Consider the following 18,329-nt stretch of genomic DNA (forward strand, 5'->3'; position numbering starts at 1 on the left):
AATCCCTGCCCTCCCCTTCACTGTTTGATCACACAGCATTGCCCTTTGATGTGAAGGGCACTGCTTGTCGCTGGCCACTCGGGTGTTTGCTTTCTTCCTGGTGGTGGAAATTGAATAAAGATTTGTACACCTTGTGTCTCTCACTGTGTCTTACACCTGCACACACACAACATGGGTGCTGGGGAAAAAATGAGCACTACCGCAGTTAGGCGGGAGTGTGGGGGTTAATATTAAAAAAAGAAAAAAAGAAAAAAGAAAGAACAGAAGTGTCAGACATGCTGTCCACTCTGAGAGCTGACTCTGAGGGAGCTGGATCAGTGTCAAGGACTCTCCATGTGTAAATAAAGGGTGACTTGGTGATGGGGTACCGGCCTCTGAGGAGTTATTTCACTTTACCTCAGCAAGAGGAGACCTGACACAACAGATATGGAGAGGATATTTCTTCTTTCAGAGAACCTAGAAGTAAAGGTTCACTGTTTAAAAATCATGGGTCGTGTCTTTAAAACAGAGATGAGGCAAAATCTTTTATCTCTCAGAGACTCCTGTTTTCTTTGGAACTCTCTCGTTGAAGAAGTGGTCGAAGAACAGTGCTTGAACATTTTCAAGGCAGAAGTGAACTTTCACAAAAAGATCTGGAAACCTCTTGTTTATATTAATTCACAGGATGTGGGCATCAATGGCGAGGCCAGCATTCATTACCCAAATGTCCAGAGGGCATTTAGAGGCCAGTTTATATAGCCGTGGGTCTGGAGTCACATGTTAGGCCATTCGAGGTAAGGATGGCAGTTTTCTTCTGAAAGGATATTAGCAAACCGGATAGGTTTCTCCTGACATTCGTGTTATGGTCACCATTAGACTTTTAGTCAATTCACAGATTTTTATTGAATTCAAATTCCACCATCTCCTGTGATGGGATTCGAACCGGAGGCCCCAGAACATTACCTAGGTCTCTAGGCTAACACACTCTAGCGATAATACCATTAGGCCTTCACTTCCCTCAAGTTGAATGCAATTTCAACAGCGTATTAAAGATGAAAGAGATGCATTTTCAGGCATCCTGCGACACTTATTGTGGGAGGTCTCCATATCCGACCGTATTGAGGCCGATGGTAAACTTTCAAGAGAAAATTCAAGTGGCTGCTGAATGGTCTCCACACAAAGTGCCAGCTAATACTCCCCTCAGGATGCAGATGATGCTCAGGAGGCCTGGAGTCTACTGTCCAGATGAGGAAGGCACATGGCTACAACAGAACAGAGATGTCTTGGGACATTGTCACAGAACTCTGACATCTGAAGAAGTGGATGACCATCATTTCCCAGTGGCCCTCACGGTGACAACAGCATATAGTTTGTATGTGACTGGCTCCTTCCAATGATCCACTGGGGGCCACTGCGGGATCTCCCAATCCACAAACCACAAGGGTACAAAGGCATTTACTGGTGGCAGATCACACTGCACCATCTCACTTCCCATAGTCAATGTTGCAGCCGGGCAGTAGAATTTGACAATACAGCTGGCTTCTCCCAGGTGCAGGGCACGAATAGACTGTACATATATCACTTTGAGAGATCACATCATACACAATTGAATTCATTCATAGGAAAGGCTTCCACTCGTTCTAAGTCCAAGTCATTTGTGATCATCGTGACATCTTACAGCTCTGCGTTAGGTACACTGCTGTAATGCCTGAGTCCTTGATAATTTCCAACTTTCAGCTTCATTCCAAGGGCTAGATGTGTTCCAAGGATGGCTTGATGGTTGATGACTGTGTTATGCAATCCCCTTTCTAACACTGAGTGTAGATATCATGCAACATAATCATTTACCAGGGGCCATCATGGAACAGACAGTTGGTTTCCTCCAGATGAGGTTCAGATACCTGGATCATTATGGGAGGGGTGGGGTTTGCAGTATACAGAATGTGTCACATATTCCAAGTCTACTGTGCAGATGAAGAGGGAATGAGATGGAAACTGAAAAGCAGCAATTCTCCAGGGTGGGAAGTGAGGACATTGAGCAGGGGGATCACCACCTGCCCTATGATAGGACCACGCAGCATCAGGAGCCCATTGATTCCCTTTCCCAAAAGATCTGAATAGATGAAGGCATCATCCCACTGCTTGTAAATTTGTTGCTGCTCTGAAAAAGCAAGCAGCTCCTGTTTAACCCCAAAAGCAAGTGTAGCTTTTATTCTTTATTCTTTCTTCATTCCGATTGTCTAATAAAAGATTACATTACCAAACTGGTTCACAATATCTGATGCTCCCGCTTCAAACAATGACAGAATGTTATGTTACAATAGATATGATGGAACAAGAGGACTCCTGCTGACAGAGTTCTATTGTCAAACGTTGTTCAGTACATGTAGATTCTGCCACTTGCTTCTTGGTCCTACTGCTAAAATGAAAGATGGGGGCTGATTTAAAGGCCAAATATATTCTCATTCCACTTACAATGAAATGACATCAATGTGCCACCTTCATAAGTTTTCTTTCTTCTTGCCTTCACACCATGTTAAGGTTCAGTCCAGGGGTATGCAACTGGAGCTGAGGAAGCTGGGCCTACAGTGGAGTTTGTTGGCCTTGAAGGATTGGGCAGATTATCCTGGGGCCATATGTGTGGCTAGAGGACTCAAACATGCTGAGAGTGCCCTTCCCAGATACAGGCTCACCCTTTCGGGCTACAACCTCCACAGGTTTGGGGTTGGCAGGTAGGGGCGAAGTGGCAATGAAAGTTCTTGTCCTGTTTTGAGATTGCAGCAAATATGAGAATGTATATTCAGTGAAGACATCCCTATACAGGCACAGATACCTGACACACAATTTCTCACTCAGATTCAAATGAGAGCATGGCTTCTGAAAGCCCTGGGTGGATATGGATTCCTGTGGAGAACACTCCTCCTCCTGCCCCTTTGCCTTCTCAGAGTGCCCTCTACTCATTTTAACAGTCATTCTATCTCCTGAGGGGAATGTCTACTAATGCATCAATGTCTGAGAGCCATGGAGTCATAAAGATGTGCAGCATGGAAACAGACCCTTCAGTCCATCCATTATGACCAGATATCCTAAATTAATCTCACTCCATTTGCCAGGACTTGGCCTATATCCTTCTAAAGCCCTCTTATTCATAAAACCATCCAGATGTCTTTCATTTGCTTTAATTATACCAGCCCCCACCATTTCCTCTGGCAGCTCATTCCATAACGCACCGCCGTCTTCGTAGAAAGATTGCTTCTTAGGTCCCTTTTATATCTTTCGTCACTCACCAAAAACCTATGTTCACTAGTATTGGACTTCCCCACCCTAGAGAACAGATCTTGTCTATTTTTAAGTATGCCCAAATTTACTCTTGCATCCCAGCAACAATGTACTGTTGCCCTGTCCCAAGTGGCTCTTTACTTGATGGGATGTATATAATAATTGGGGTGGGGGTGTTGAAGGGAACTAATGCACTTGAGCAGAAAACACCAAACCGTAGCCAACATGTGGGAAAAGACCTGTGCTCTAAATGATACTTGTTTCAATAAGCTGAACAATTCCAACATTTTCTCTAAGTGCTTAGACACAGCTGCAAATAATGTCAAAGACATTAGCACACAATATTGAATTGTGGAACCTGCATAGCAACCCAAACACACAGCCACATAACTGAAAGGTGAAAGCCACTTATAAATAACAAGAGACTAAATTACTTTGACATCAAATTCTAAGGAGGTGCAGTTGCACAATAAGACTCAGTTTTCATTTGCTCTTTTGAATCCTGCACAAAACAGTAACACAATATCTTGTTACATGCTGCATTGTCAACTGCCATACATTCATGCTGGAAACATGAGAGGAACAAATATCGGAGAAGTGCAATGTTATTTTTGATGGGCCATGTGTTTCTCTTGTACGTGTGGCGTACAAGAAGAGAGCACGGTCTCCGGTTTCTTACCATTACAGCTGGGATTTACTGCCTATTTAAATCCACAGCATCAAAATGACTGTGAAACTCTAATCAACCTGCTCTCCGCAAGTGCACATTTTTTCCTAAATATTTCTGTATAATTTTAACTTTGATATGAAACTAGAGGATTCTACAATTGAAAAAGAAATAATTCAGTCCATCATCTCCACATCACGTTTCTAAAAGCTGTTCACTTAATTCCATTCCCCTGCAATATATTTTTTTCAAGCATTTATTCATTTTCATTTCTAAAAAAGTAATAATAGATTTTGTTTTCTCTCCGCTTGTGACTTGACATTCTACATTGTAACACTTCACTGTATTAAAGTAAACGTCTTCAACTCTCACTGCATTCTTTTGATGGTGATATTAAATTGATGGCCTCTAGTTTTCTAGATTAAAGCAATGACACTTCAAGCAGACTCATTATTGACTGCAAAGTACTTTGCATTGTCTTGAGTTGGGAATAATACACACTAAATGTTCTTTCTTTCTTTATTGCTAGACCAATGAAAACTAGCTGGCCTGAAAGACTCTAGCAAAACTGTTTTAAACACCTCTATTAATTATCCTCTAACCTTATGTGTTGAAGAAAAGCCCTGGTTTCTCTGAACTTGTCTCATATCTAAGGACCTCGCACATCTCTTGTATCATGTAAATTAATCTCTTCTGCACCCTTCCTAAAGGTAGGCGTCCAAAATTGGATCCAAAGTCTGAGGGGATTCATAATGCAACTAGAATTTATATAGGTACATAAAAATGCATATAAATCTAATCCTAAAGCAAGGTAACTGCATGGATAATGGCCAGTTGTAGGAAAATCACACAATACCTATAATAAGCTTTGGTTTGCTCAAAATCGAACCTTACTATTCCCATTTGAAACCAAATTCCAAATGACATTATAACCAGTGTAGCTTTATAGAAAAGAAACTTTGTGCAAAACATTTTACACTAATCCAATTCCTGCACATTAAATACTATTCTAAAGCATCACATTTTCACAAAACCAGATTTGAATTCAAAGATTGATGGATTTAATAAATACACAAGAGGTCAAAGCATCCAGCCACCAATCCCCACAGCAATGGAACTGTGTAGTGAGTACTTCGTATTACTCTGTATGTATTATTGTGTTTGTATATATAAATATAAATAACACAATAGAGTAAATATAATTAACAGATATATTTGTCTGACCTCAACTATAGATTTGTACCAGCTGAGGCTGCTTTCCCATTGTAATCAAACCTGCCATTCCTAACAAAAGGACAAAACGCTGTTTCATCATTGGTTATTTACAAAATAGAGCTCTTTGTTGGCAATGACTAATGGTAGACAGATAACTTGCCATCTGTTGAGAAAGAATGATAAAATGTATTATAAGGGCATAGACTGGGGACTGAAGCAAGTTGTGTGTTTAGATTGAAGGCTAGGATTGGATTTTTTGCTTGCTTATTTGCAAATTGCTAACCCCTTTCCAAAAGAATTCTCATTACAAAATAGCAGTATGAGAATTTCACACCTTTCAGATAGTGATTTTGGAGATGGTGGAGGGGTGTGGTGGAGAAGGGGTGGGAGTGTGTGTGGGAGGTCATGAACTACATCTGTATTTACAAAAACAAGACATTGCTATAGAGGTTGTTCCTCCTCTTCTCCATACTGCTACACTTTGGTCTGAGCCAGTTACTGATGTCTATTTTATCAAACAGAAAGGCCACCAAATAATTTTTGTACAGTGTCAGGTACACATGGGGTGATTTTGTGCACACTTTTCAAACTTAAATTCAGAAGTTTCAGTGTCAACTTATAATGACAAGAAAGAGGGCCAGTACACCAACAGGGATGGTTCTGTGGAATGTAGGATGGGATAGAGTCATAGAGCTGTACAGCATGGACCAACTCATCATGCCAACCAGATATCCGAAACTAATCTAATCCCATTTGCCAGCATTTGGTCCATATCCCCCTGAACCTTTTCTATTTATATCCATCCAGATGTCTTTTAAATGGCATAATTGTCCCAGCCTCCACCACTTCCTCTGGAAATTCATTCCATATACACACCAGTCTCTGGGTAAAAGACGTTGCCCCTTACCTCCTCTTTAAATCTTTCCCCTCTCACCTAAAACCTATGCCTTTTAGTATTGGGATCACTTACCCTTGGGAAAAGACCTTGACTATTCATCCCATCCAGGCCCCTCATGCTTTCATAAACTTCTGAAATCACTGAAACGACTACACAACTACATTAACAAGTTTCATCCTATCATCAGACTTATCATGAACTATTGTTCAGAATCAGTCTCATTCTTGGACACATGCATCTCCATTAAGGATGGGCACCTCAGTACCTCATTCTACCGCAAGCCCATGGATAACCTCACGACGCTGCAATTCTGTAGCTTCCACTCCAATCATATTAAAGAAGCCATCCCCTATAGAGAAGCCGTACGCATACACAGGATCTGTTCAGAAGAGGAGGAACATGATGGACACCTAAAGATGCTGAAAGATGCCCTCATAAGAATGGGATATGATGCTCAGCTCATCGACCGCCTCTTCCGATGTACCACAGAGAAAAACTGCAACGACCTCCTCAGGTGACAAATACAGGAGATGACTAAGAGAGTATCCTTCATCGCCCAGTACTTCCCTGGAGTGGACAGACTATGCCTGCTCTTCGCAGCCTTCAACATGTCATCGATGAAGACAAATATCTTGCCAAGATCGTCCCTACACCCCCACTACTCACCTTCAAACAGCCCCAAACCTTAAGTAGATCCTCATTTGCAGAAAACTGCCCAGTCTTCAGGACAACATCGACCACAGAACCACATAACCCTGCCATGGCAACCACTGCAAGGCATGCCAGATTATCGACATGGATATAACCAGCACACATCACCACGTGCATGGCAGGTACTCATGTGAATCGGCCAATGTTGTCTACCTCATATGCTGCAGAAAAGGATACCCCGAGGTGTGGTATATTAGTGAGACCATGCATATACTGCAGCAATAGATGAATAGATGCCACACACAATAGCCAGACAGAGATGTTCCCTCCCAGTTGGGAACACTTCAGCAGTCAAGGATATTTAGCCTCCAATCTTTGGGCAAGTGTCCTCCAAGGAAACCTTTGAGATATATGACAACACAGAATTGCCAAGCAGAAACTGATAGTAACATTCCATACCCATGAAAATGATCTGAACTGTGATATTAGGTTCATGTCGTGTTACATGTGACCTCACCACACTGTTCTGTATTGTAATATCTTCCTTACTGTCCTGTTTTGATACCATCACCTTGATAACTTCTAATAATCTCTCTCCCTTAAGTAGTTTGTACAGCTTTGGATTACTTGTTACTTTGGTTAGACCCTTGGCATGCGACTCTTATACATATTGTGTTATTCTAGCCATTTGGTTTGGGTCTAGCACCACCATATTTTTAATTTTTTGGAGTTATTCCTCTGCCTCAACTAATTGGATTACAGGTCACCCCTTCACTTGCCATTCAGCTGTTAACATTTTACTCTCACTGTCCGACACTTTTGATCACCTGTAGGGACTTATTATTCAGCCTGACGACACGCCACTCACACTATTTGTATGATCTTTTGATCTCTTTGCCATATAAATTCTGTGCCTGTGCCTTCTCTTCACTTTGCCTGATGAAGGAACAGCACTCCAAAAGCTTGTGATTTCGAATATACCCATTAGACTATAACCTGGTGTCATGTGAATTTTGACCTTGTCCACCCAGTCCAACACCAGCATCTCCACATCATTATATACTTTTATAGGGTCGCCCCTCAGCCTCCAATGCTCCAGGGAAAAAAAGTCCCCAGTCTATTTAGCCTCTCCTTATAGCTCAAACACTCCAACCTTGGCAAAATCCTTGTAAATCTTTTCTGAACCCTTTCAAGTTTCATAACATTTTCCAATAGTAGGGAGACGAGAATTGAATGCAGTAATCCAATAGTAGCCTAATCAATGGTCTGTACAGCCATAACATGACCTCCTAACTCCAATGAACTGACCAATAAAGACAACCGTATCAAACAGCTTCTTCACTACCTTGTCTATCTGCGACTCCACTTTCAAGGAACTATGAACCTGAACACCAATGTCTCTGTTCAGCAACACTCCCTTAAGTGTATAAGTCTTGCCCTGATTTGCCTTTCCAAAATGCAGCACCTCATACTTAACTAGATTAAACTCCATCTGCCATTTCTCAGCCCATTAGCCCATCTGATCAAGGTTTGGTTGTGCTCTGAGAGACACAGTTTTTCTGCAAATTTGTTGATTTGGACTTGGTCTGGTAGTGATAGGGAATGAGAAGAGAGTTGATTTTGGTAGAGTAATAATTATGATGTTCTTTTGTCAAAGTGATATTCTGTGTGGATTCACTCCATTCACTCTCCGTAAACTTGGGTTCATCCGAAACTTGTTGGTAGTACACACACACACATATATATATATTATATAAACTCTGTAGAAAATCTAGAAGATATTGAATTGTTTGGACACTCTCTGGATTAAACAGGGTTTTTAACCAAAAAGTAAGGTCAACAGGTTAATGTGGCTGTGGTCCACTTGTTAATTACAGAAATTGGTGACTGTGGAAAATAACCAAGCAAAATGTTTTGGGAGACAAGAGATGAGGTTTATTGCCCTTAATTGCTTGAAAACTCAAGTCTTGCAGAGACTATGGAGTTCGGCAATAATGGTTGTCTTTGTGCTCGGTATTTTGTTTCAAAAGTCTTGGGAGTCTGACGGAAGAAACTGTCGAGGAAACGTACAGAAAAAGCTGGAATCTCTCTCTCCCTCTCTTTAGTTGATGTAGTTTGGAACCTGACAACGTTTCTCCATCTCTTTATACCTTGGTAACCCTGAGAGTCTGGACTGTGACCATTTTCCAAAGACTTGAAACCAGCTTTTTTCCCATCTGAAGCAAAGCTTTGTTTGGGAGACTCTCTGCCACCCTACAGCTGTCAGGAATTTGATTTTGTCAAGAAGAGACCCAACAGACTTTGAGAATGCAGAGTGTTGGCTAATAAGGATGTATTCTTCTCTCTTTAGAATCTTTGTGTTACATGAGCGTGTTGTAATAGGATTAAAAGGGGATATAGTTCTAATTCTAGATTACTCCTTGATGTTACCCACATTTACTACCTGCTTCAGAAATTAGCTTTATTTTATAATCAATTGTTATTTTTGAGTCCATAGAAGAAACCTGGTGAAAGTCTGTTTTATTCTGGATGGCTGTAAAAAGGCGAAACAATTGGCCATTTTGATGATTTAATCAAAACACTTAGATTAAATGGTTCTGCTCATGGAGAAGTGCGTTTTGGTTCCCAGTACATTCCTCTCGTTAGTCGCAACAATATTTTGAATCCTATCAGTTCCTATCAGGTCCATGCACTAACTTAGCATTCGCTGACCTAGATTGGCTCCTGATCAAGCAACAGTTCAATTTTTAAAATTCTCATGTCATATTCAAAGCCATCATATTCAAAGCCTTACCTCTCCTGATGTCTTTAACATTCTTCAGCCCTACATCTTTCCATGATCCTGTGCTCCTTCAGTTCTGAGCTCATGCACATCCCTCATCCATTTCTGAAAGCTGTGCCTTCAAACTTCCAAGTCTGAAACTTTGGAATTCCCTCCCTAAATCACTCCATCTCTCGATTGTTCCGTAGACTGCAATTTTTGATCAAACTTTCAATCAGTTGTTCACATAGCTCTTTTGCTGTGACTCGAAATCAAGTGATAATGCTTCTCGGAAGCACCTTTAATGTGTTTAAGGTTATTTCAAGGCAAATTGTTGTTGTTGTGTTGAGACACTAAGTGTTGCTTTGGTTCAGATTTTCCACAAACTGCTGCTCTACCATTAGGCAGAAGCGGGATAATAGTGCTTTTTGCCAATATTATGCTGCACTTGCAGGAAATTTCCAGCCTTTAAACATTCGGGTACTTTATACAAACCCAAACGTATCACTTTTAATATAAAAGGTCAAACATTTTACAGTTAGCATGATCTGTATAATTTACTGGCTGAAAAGGTGCTGGATTCACATTCAACAGCAATATTTTTCAAAAGGATAACTACATTAAGAGAAAACATTTACAACACTAGAAAGACTACTGGGATTCATTGAATAGCTCTACCAGAGACCCATACAGGTATGCTGGGCTCATTTGCCCTCTTCCCACATGACATAATTCTCGGATTGTCCAGTACAATATGGTTAACCATTTTGCTTAATTTATAAAGCTTTTCCATTGTCAGAACTACATTTGAGCTGACACTTCCATCCTTGAAGCTGTTGGTTATTCAATATTTCCTAAATTTCTATATTTACACATTAAGCTCTATATTGATTAACTGCCTGTCGCCAAATGAAATACATTCCATTAAATCAACATTATCCAGTTATATGGACCCTTATGTCCAAGCTACTTCACAGAGTAAACAAAGGAACAACAGATGAGTATTTTGAGATGGTTTTCTAAAACAAGGGTGAGGGATAAATGATTGGATGGGTTTGACAGGGTGCAAAGAGTGGAGCCGAATGCAGAACAACCTTTACAAAGGTTATAATTGTTTGAGGGGAAGACACACAATCAATATCTCATCACTACTGACAATGAGCAATAAAAATGGCCTTGTCCACATTGCCCACACCCTGAGAACAAATCAAATTAGAGCTGAAACTCTGTCAGCAAGGTTTGGTGGAAGGTAGGAGAATACACCCCATTTCTGGTTTTGGAGAAATAGAATGCTCAAGATGATCAGGGGCTGAAAGAATTTACAGAGATGGGACGCCATGGAAGCACTTAAAAATGAGCATGATGATTTAAACTTAAGGACAATATAGATTGGAAAGGGTTTGATCATAGGCATACAGGACTAATTATGAAACTGGATACACAAAGCAGATAAGTATAGAATCTATTTACCAATCAAGACACATAGTCTGAAAGATGACACTGGCTTGGGATTGATCCTTTAGCTTATCTCATTTGTTGATAAAGTTTGGTATTAGGTCTACTCTTCAGCCAAAGTATTGATCGATTCTAAACCCGGCTTACCATGCTGCCTCAAAGTTCACTGCTGGTAACTATCCATTTTGTGTATGGAAAGTAGTGATCCCAGGCATCATTTATGCTGCCCACATTGGGATCGTGACTATGTTCTGGAAGATGGCAATGGGGCCAAATTAAAAGCACGGCATCAAGTGATAGGGTGAGAGGTGAGAGTAAAGCAAGCCTGCTATTCTTTGATATAGGGCAGCAAGTTGGTAACTAAGCCTGTAAATCCAAAGCAAAGGGAAGTGCAATCCACTTTGGCAGAGAGCTCCTGAACAGGACAATGAAAGTCTGCAGTCCTAATAGCAGCTCAGTTGATGCAGATCATGAGGATACCAATCATTTATTGGATAGATATGGACATCAAGAGCAGAGTCATCCCTAGTGGGAGTGGGGGACCAAGGCTAATCACAATGGGTAGACCTACCCTCCCTCAGGGCAAATAATACTGGAGTGGCTACCCTGCCAGGGCAAATCACATTGGGTGGCACCTCTCGCCATCACCTGGAACAAATCACACTGTGCAGCAACTCCTCCCCTCACCTATGAATCTCCAGACTTCCATTCCACAAACAAAGGCCTCAGATTCTGCCATATTAATTTTCTTGTGATTATACCATGCATTGCTGTTCCTTCTATATTCCTCCTTTATTTGGAATTATCCTAATCATAATGATGTTCAACTCATTTTTTAAAAAAATCAGACTCAGCAATGATGACTAGGGCCATGCTGTCCCTTACTCAAAGGTTAATCCCAGCCTGGCTGCAGGTTTCTCTCAGGGGCCTATGGTCTCAGTGCAGGAAGCCCAAAGCATGAGACTTAGGGCAGTTGTCCAATTCATCCAGCCCTTGGGACAGTTCTAGTTATGAGGCATTGTCATGATTTATGCACACTAGTGATAGGTTAACAAATAAATAAATGATAATATTGGGATTTCGGTTTGAATTTCAGCATTATATTATGTGTGTGTACACAACAGGAAATACCATTCTATTTCTATTGTCTAAAATAACTAGAAATTGTATTTGTACCTACAATACAGGGAAATTAGCTCAATTACCTATCTCTTCGAAAGCTGGCTGAATGATCTCCTTTGGTGCTGTATTAGTCAACAATTCAAATTTATCATATTGATATGGTCGAAAATTACAGGTTTGAGAGAGATTATGCAATGTAAAAATGTAAACGGTACCATCTTACTGTTCGTGCCAGGATTGTCATACTGCTTCCTTTGTAGGTATGTCAAAGCTATTCATTATTCATTTTTATATTGTGAGTTTTCCATTTCTTGCTTAAAGACCAGCACTGTTAGATCCTATACAGTACGTCATCTCTTGATTGCAAAAGAGCTAAAGCACATACGATTGACGCTTTGAAATGTATTATGATTCTATATTTGAACCCAAAAATGATACATATGCCTATTCTGGAGCATTTGGAATGAATGTTTGAATAAAAAACAATGCTGAAGAATTGCAACAGGTCTGGCAGCATCTGTGGAGAGAGAAATGACTAACCTTTCAAGTCCAATATGACAGTGATTAGATAAGATTCCCTACAGTGTGGAAACAGGCCCTTTGGCCCACACCAACCCACCAGGACCCATTTCCCCTCTGACTAAAGTACCTAGCACACTAGGCAATTCACCTGCCCTGCACATCGTTGGACTGTGGGAGGAAACTCATGCAGTGAATGTGCAAACTCCACACAGACAGTCACCCAAGGCTGGAATTGAACCTGGGACGCTGGTGCTGTGAGGCAGTAGCACTAACCACTGAGCTACCATGCGACCCCATAGAATCACTGGGCGTGTCTAACACTTTGTGCTTTTATTTTAGTATTTTCGGATTTCCTGACAGATCGCCAGCATCCATTGCATTTGGCTTGTGTATTAGAATGAACCAATACTTGTTGGTTTCAAATACTGAATCATGAAAAATGCCGGGGGTGGGGGGGGGGGGGGCAAAAGAATATTTTCCTGAATAGTCATCAGCAAAGTATTTTTACAGCTTTGGCAAAGGTTTGCAAAACTGCTTCTATGGTAGTTGCTGTGGTTTGCTAGCTACCCTGAAAAATACAGTATTGAGATAGCTCTAGCTCAGGTCATCATCCTTTCCCTCACCCATAATCCTCTCAGAGTGAAAACTGGAACCTGTGAAGGATAACGGCATCAAATTAAACTGAACAGAGTCAAAGGAGTGCAGGAAGTGAAGAACAGACTCAGTGAAGCTGACTCCTGTTACACATCAGTGTGTTGCTGGAAAAGCACAGCAGGTCAGGCAGCATCCAAGGAACAGGAGAATCGACGTTTTGGGCATAAGCCCTTCATCAGGAGCATTCCCGAAGCATTGATTCTCCTGGTCCTCAGATGCTGCCTGACCTGTTGTGCTTTTCCAGCACACACTCTCAACTCTGATCCCCAGCATCTGCAGTCCTCACTTTCTCCTGTTACACATCAGGAAAGAACAAGAAGAATCCTTCTGTTGAGATCATAGGGGGAGGGTTTAGAATCGGAGCAAATATCCCATTTTCTGTCATTTCTGTCATAGTGGATGCAAATGAAAAAATCTCCATAGCCCTGATTTCATTCCCCTCTCCCACTACTACCACCCTCCCTAGCAAAATAAAAACCCTGATGTGGACCGATCCTCGGAAAGATGCAAGTGATATGGCTGAAGCATAGGCAAAATTTCCTCTGTGCCTTCTTATGATGGCATAACTGCCCAACTTGAATAAAGGTGAAAATTGCTGGAACACTTACAGAAAAGAAAAGACAATTCAAAGACATCTAAAACATCAAAATTTGTGAATCATGAAGAGGACATAGAAAGATGTCTACTCCCTACTTAGCTATCCTCCCCTGGGACCATGTGCTTCAGTAAATATTAACCCACTAACCAGAGATTAGAGCTTTCAAATCTGTAGTGCAAGAACTTCAGGATGCTGGAGCAGCAGTGCAGAGAGCTGTACATCACTGAACATAATTAGCACTTGTGTGGGCAGTTAGAACATTGTGGAAGATTCACATGAGTACATTGACACCAAAACAGTAGAACCTCGATTATCCAAACATCAATTATCCGAATTTTGCATTATCTGAACAAGATCTCAAGATCCTGTAAAAACGACATTAGACAACTCACATTCAGCTATCAGTTAAACGGCATTATGGTTGCATTCCTATGCAACCCCCGCGGTATACAAAAATCGCACAATACAAACAGCACTTCAAGTGTTGGTGATCTAACTGCATTATAACCAACACCCACTTTAAAAGTTCATGCTTTAGGAACAGCATTGCCTATTCACCCAATCGCGTTATAGCCAATTTGCATTAATGAACGATGCATATAGAAGCACTGCCTGTACGTCCATGCCAATGAAGATTCAACAAATCAGCACTTTGTTCTTATTCTGTTTAAAATGGTGTATTTTCTCTTCATGATTGCAAGATAAATAGTTTCAGCTTTTAGTTTCTTTTTAGAAAGATATATGTGGGTGGCACAGTGGCACATTGGTTAGCACTGCTGCCTCACAGCGCCAGAGACCCGGGTTCAATTCCCGCCTCAGGCGACTGACTGCGTGGAGTTTGGACATTCTCCCCATGTCTGTGTGGGTTTCCTCCCACAGTCCAAAGATGTGTAGGTCAGGTGAATTGGCCATGCTAAATTGCCTGTAGTGTTAGGTAAGGGGTAAATGTAGGGGTATGTCTGGGTTGTGCTTCGTTGGGGCGGTGTGGACTTGTTGGGCTGAAGGGCCTGTTTCCACACTGTAAGTAATCTAATCTAATATCTGATTGTTAACAATGCTACCTGTTATTTGACTATTATAAAGTAAGGGTAAGTTATGATGATTTAGTCTGAGCGATTCATTTAGTGAGATCAAAGAAACCTTCAAAGGTTAACCACTCTGGTGTTGGAATTGTCTATCTTGCTCCTGACAGTATAACCTCAGTTTAATTCCTTCAAATCAGCCAAAACATGGTAAAAAGTGAAAAAAAACCAACTGCACACATTAATCTAGCTTTCTCTAACAGAAGGTCGCAAAACTTAAGAAAGTTTATTATTATCAATGTGAGTGGCTCAGAATCAAATTGTATATAAAGAATATTGTAAGATGTTTAAATTGGCCACACAAAAGGATGAGTTCCTTTATATTTGTGCCCATGTTACATTTAGTCTTGCTGGTCTCTGACCATCCCCCATAAACCTGAGCTTATCCAAAACACTGCTGCCTATAGCTAGCTCCCACCAACTCCCATTTACCCATTACCTCTGCACTTGCTTATTTGTTTCAGCACGTGATACAGGAAAGTCCAAATTTTTGTAATTTTTACACTTGTTTTCAAAAGGAGCCACCACCTAAATCTTTTCTATCTTCACGACATCATCTAGCCGTCAAACCCTTTGAGACCTCTGCATTTTTCCAGGTTTAGCCTCCGGAGCATCCCCAATTGGTAAAGATCAGAAACAAACATGCTTCAAATTTAAAACCATCATACTTGCATCAAAATCCCTTCATGGCCTCACCCCATTTTTCTGTAACCCCTTCACCTACAAAAAAATCCATACATTGCCCCACTCCTGACATTTAACTTTGTTGAGAATGTGGTCCTGGAAAAACATAGCAGGTCAGGCAGCATCCGAGGAGCAGGAGAATTGATATTTCGGACAAGAATCCTTCATCCCCTCATTCCTGATGATGAGCTCTTGCCCGAAATATTGATTCTCCTGCCCCTCTGATGTTGCCTGACTTGCTGTGCTTTGCCAGCACCACACTCCCGACACTGATCTCCAGCAACTGCAATCCTTACATTCCCCTGACATTTAACTTTGGTAGTTCCAGCTTTGGTCGCTAAGTGTTCAGGAGCTTAGGCCTTAAGCTCGACAATTTCCTCCCCAAACCTCCTGATACTGGTAGGAAAATCACTTTGTACATGTATCTCAAGCACAGAAATTAAAGCATTTAAATAATAAATTCTCCCGTTTTCTCCCTCCTTGTCTCAGTGAAGGTTTACTTTCACCCGGGTATAATTTCAATGGTGATGGCTCATTCTCTAGTACCTCAACCTGATGGCTATTATAGTGTGATCCTGCCCTCAGGCATAATGATGATTTGGAGCAGGGACACTGAACACGTATCCCCTTCATTATACAAGGGATTATGAGACTGATAATGTGTAGTGCTCTATTATCCAGTAAGATCCACTACCTCCAGATAAAATGTGGATCAAACTAAAGCCTTCTTTGTGAAAATTTAAGGTTTGAAAACATGAAAAAGGTTTGGCCTTACCTTATCTCCATTTCACCATGGAGAACTCTGAATTTCCTATTTGTACATCAACTGGTTAAATGAAGCAATTGCCAACAATGTTTAATGATGATGCTAAAGAGGTGGCCCATTTGTTTATTGAGGTGGGGAATAAACGTTTGCATAGGCACCAAGAGCTCCTATAAACTTAACAATAAAGATTGGCGCGACTGGAAAGAATGTATGTCTAGTTGGCAAAGCAGCTTACTTCATAAATTATTTATCCAAATGAAGTTTCAATCATTCATTCTAAAATCCAACAACATCTAACCCAGCTTTTCAACCAGACACGAAACTGCAAAGCCAAATTAATTAATAACTTAGAGTCAATATATCTGTAATAAAGATGGGAGCTTGCTTTACTGTGTGTAATTATAGATCAATAAATGTATGTCACCCATGACTCGACCAGTCATTTTTTAACCAGAATATTGCTGCTCTTGGGGAAATGTTTCAAAAGTGACAGCTCTAGTAGAAACACAGTGATCTCTGGCATTATCAATCTACGTTGGGATGATTGCTAGGCTAACAAGGCTTCATTAGTGAAGATCAATCAAGTGGAACAAAACAGTCAAGAAACAGTGCAAATTGGGGCAATTTCCTTACTTAAGCGCAGTAAGTACAGGTCATGAGCCTTGTATCCCTTTTCGTCTTGCAAGTTCAAGCAATAGAATTTACCTACAATGAGTGGCTCTTTCTAACATTCTTTACCATAAAGATTACGTATATCATTTTTTGGCAGGATGTTCCATCAAGTGGTTTTGAAATTACTTCATAGGTCCTTCTAGCAAAGCTACAGTTATGGCCTGTCTTCATTTGTCTTGAGAAGATTGTAGTAGTAATGAAATACTTCCTTGAATCCCTGCAGCTCCTCAGTGATGTTGTACACCAACTTTATAAGTGAACTCATACCTATTAGAGGATAATAACAGTGATACAGTAAAACATCAAGTAATGAGTCAGCAAGGGCATGATGGCTCAATGGTTAGCACTTCTGCCTTACAGTACTAGGGACCTGGGTTCAATTCCAGTCTCAGGTGACTGTGTGGAGTTTGCAAATTCTCCCTGGTTTTTATGTTTGTTTCTTCCAGGTGCTCTGGTTAACTCTCACAGTCACAAAGATGTACAAGTTAGCTGGATTGGCCACAGTAAATTGCCCATAGTGTCCAGGATTGGGTGGATTTCCCATGGTGGTTACAGAGATTGGGTTTGGCTGGGATGCTTTTCAGAGTGAACTTGATGGACCAAACGGCCTTACACAATGTAGGGGTTCTATAAAGGGCTTACATGTTTTCAGCTAATTCTAAGCTGATTTGTGTGTTTAGGAGGGTTTCACACTGGAAGGTCCAACAGGGGTGGCATTGTTAAAAATCCGGTACGTCTGTAAAAATCAGAAATTTATTGCATTTCATTCAAAAGTACAAAGAAATTCCACAATTTTCATAAGACTTTTAGGGATTTTAAGACTTTTGACTTTGCATTTAATTAGCACATTGCATTCTAAGAATATCGATATTGCAGTACTCCACTTGTGATCACATTACTCTGTGCATGCAATGGTTGATAGCAAACATATTGAGGTATGTTTAACCCAGTGTGGAAGTTATTTGGTACGAGGCAGTCAAAATTCGGAAAACCCTCCGCTTACCGCATTGTGTTGTGTTTGGTTTGATTTGCTTGCTGGGCGTATTTCTAACTTTGTAATGTCACACAAAGCTTAACAGTGTGTGCAGAAAGTGTCAGCTATCTGCTCTACACATACCGGGGATCCAGAAGAAAACAAATACCTCATGTAAGTGAATTTTCCAGAGATGCTTAAAATCTATTTGAAATATGAGATGTTAAAGGAAGGAATGGAGAGACAAGCAAGAAAATTGGATGTTTCCTTCTTCAATAAATAAAGACCTTTGCAGGTAAAAGATATATCTAGTCATGAGAATCTCATTAGTGCAGTTTGTTGCCTTTTCTA

Source organism: Chiloscyllium plagiosum, chromosome 11 (genome assembly GCF_004010195.1).
Source record: "Chiloscyllium plagiosum isolate BGI_BamShark_2017 chromosome 11, ASM401019v2, whole genome shotgun sequence".
Lineage (NCBI taxonomy): Eukaryota > Metazoa > Chordata > Chondrichthyes > Orectolobiformes > Hemiscylliidae > Chiloscyllium > Chiloscyllium plagiosum.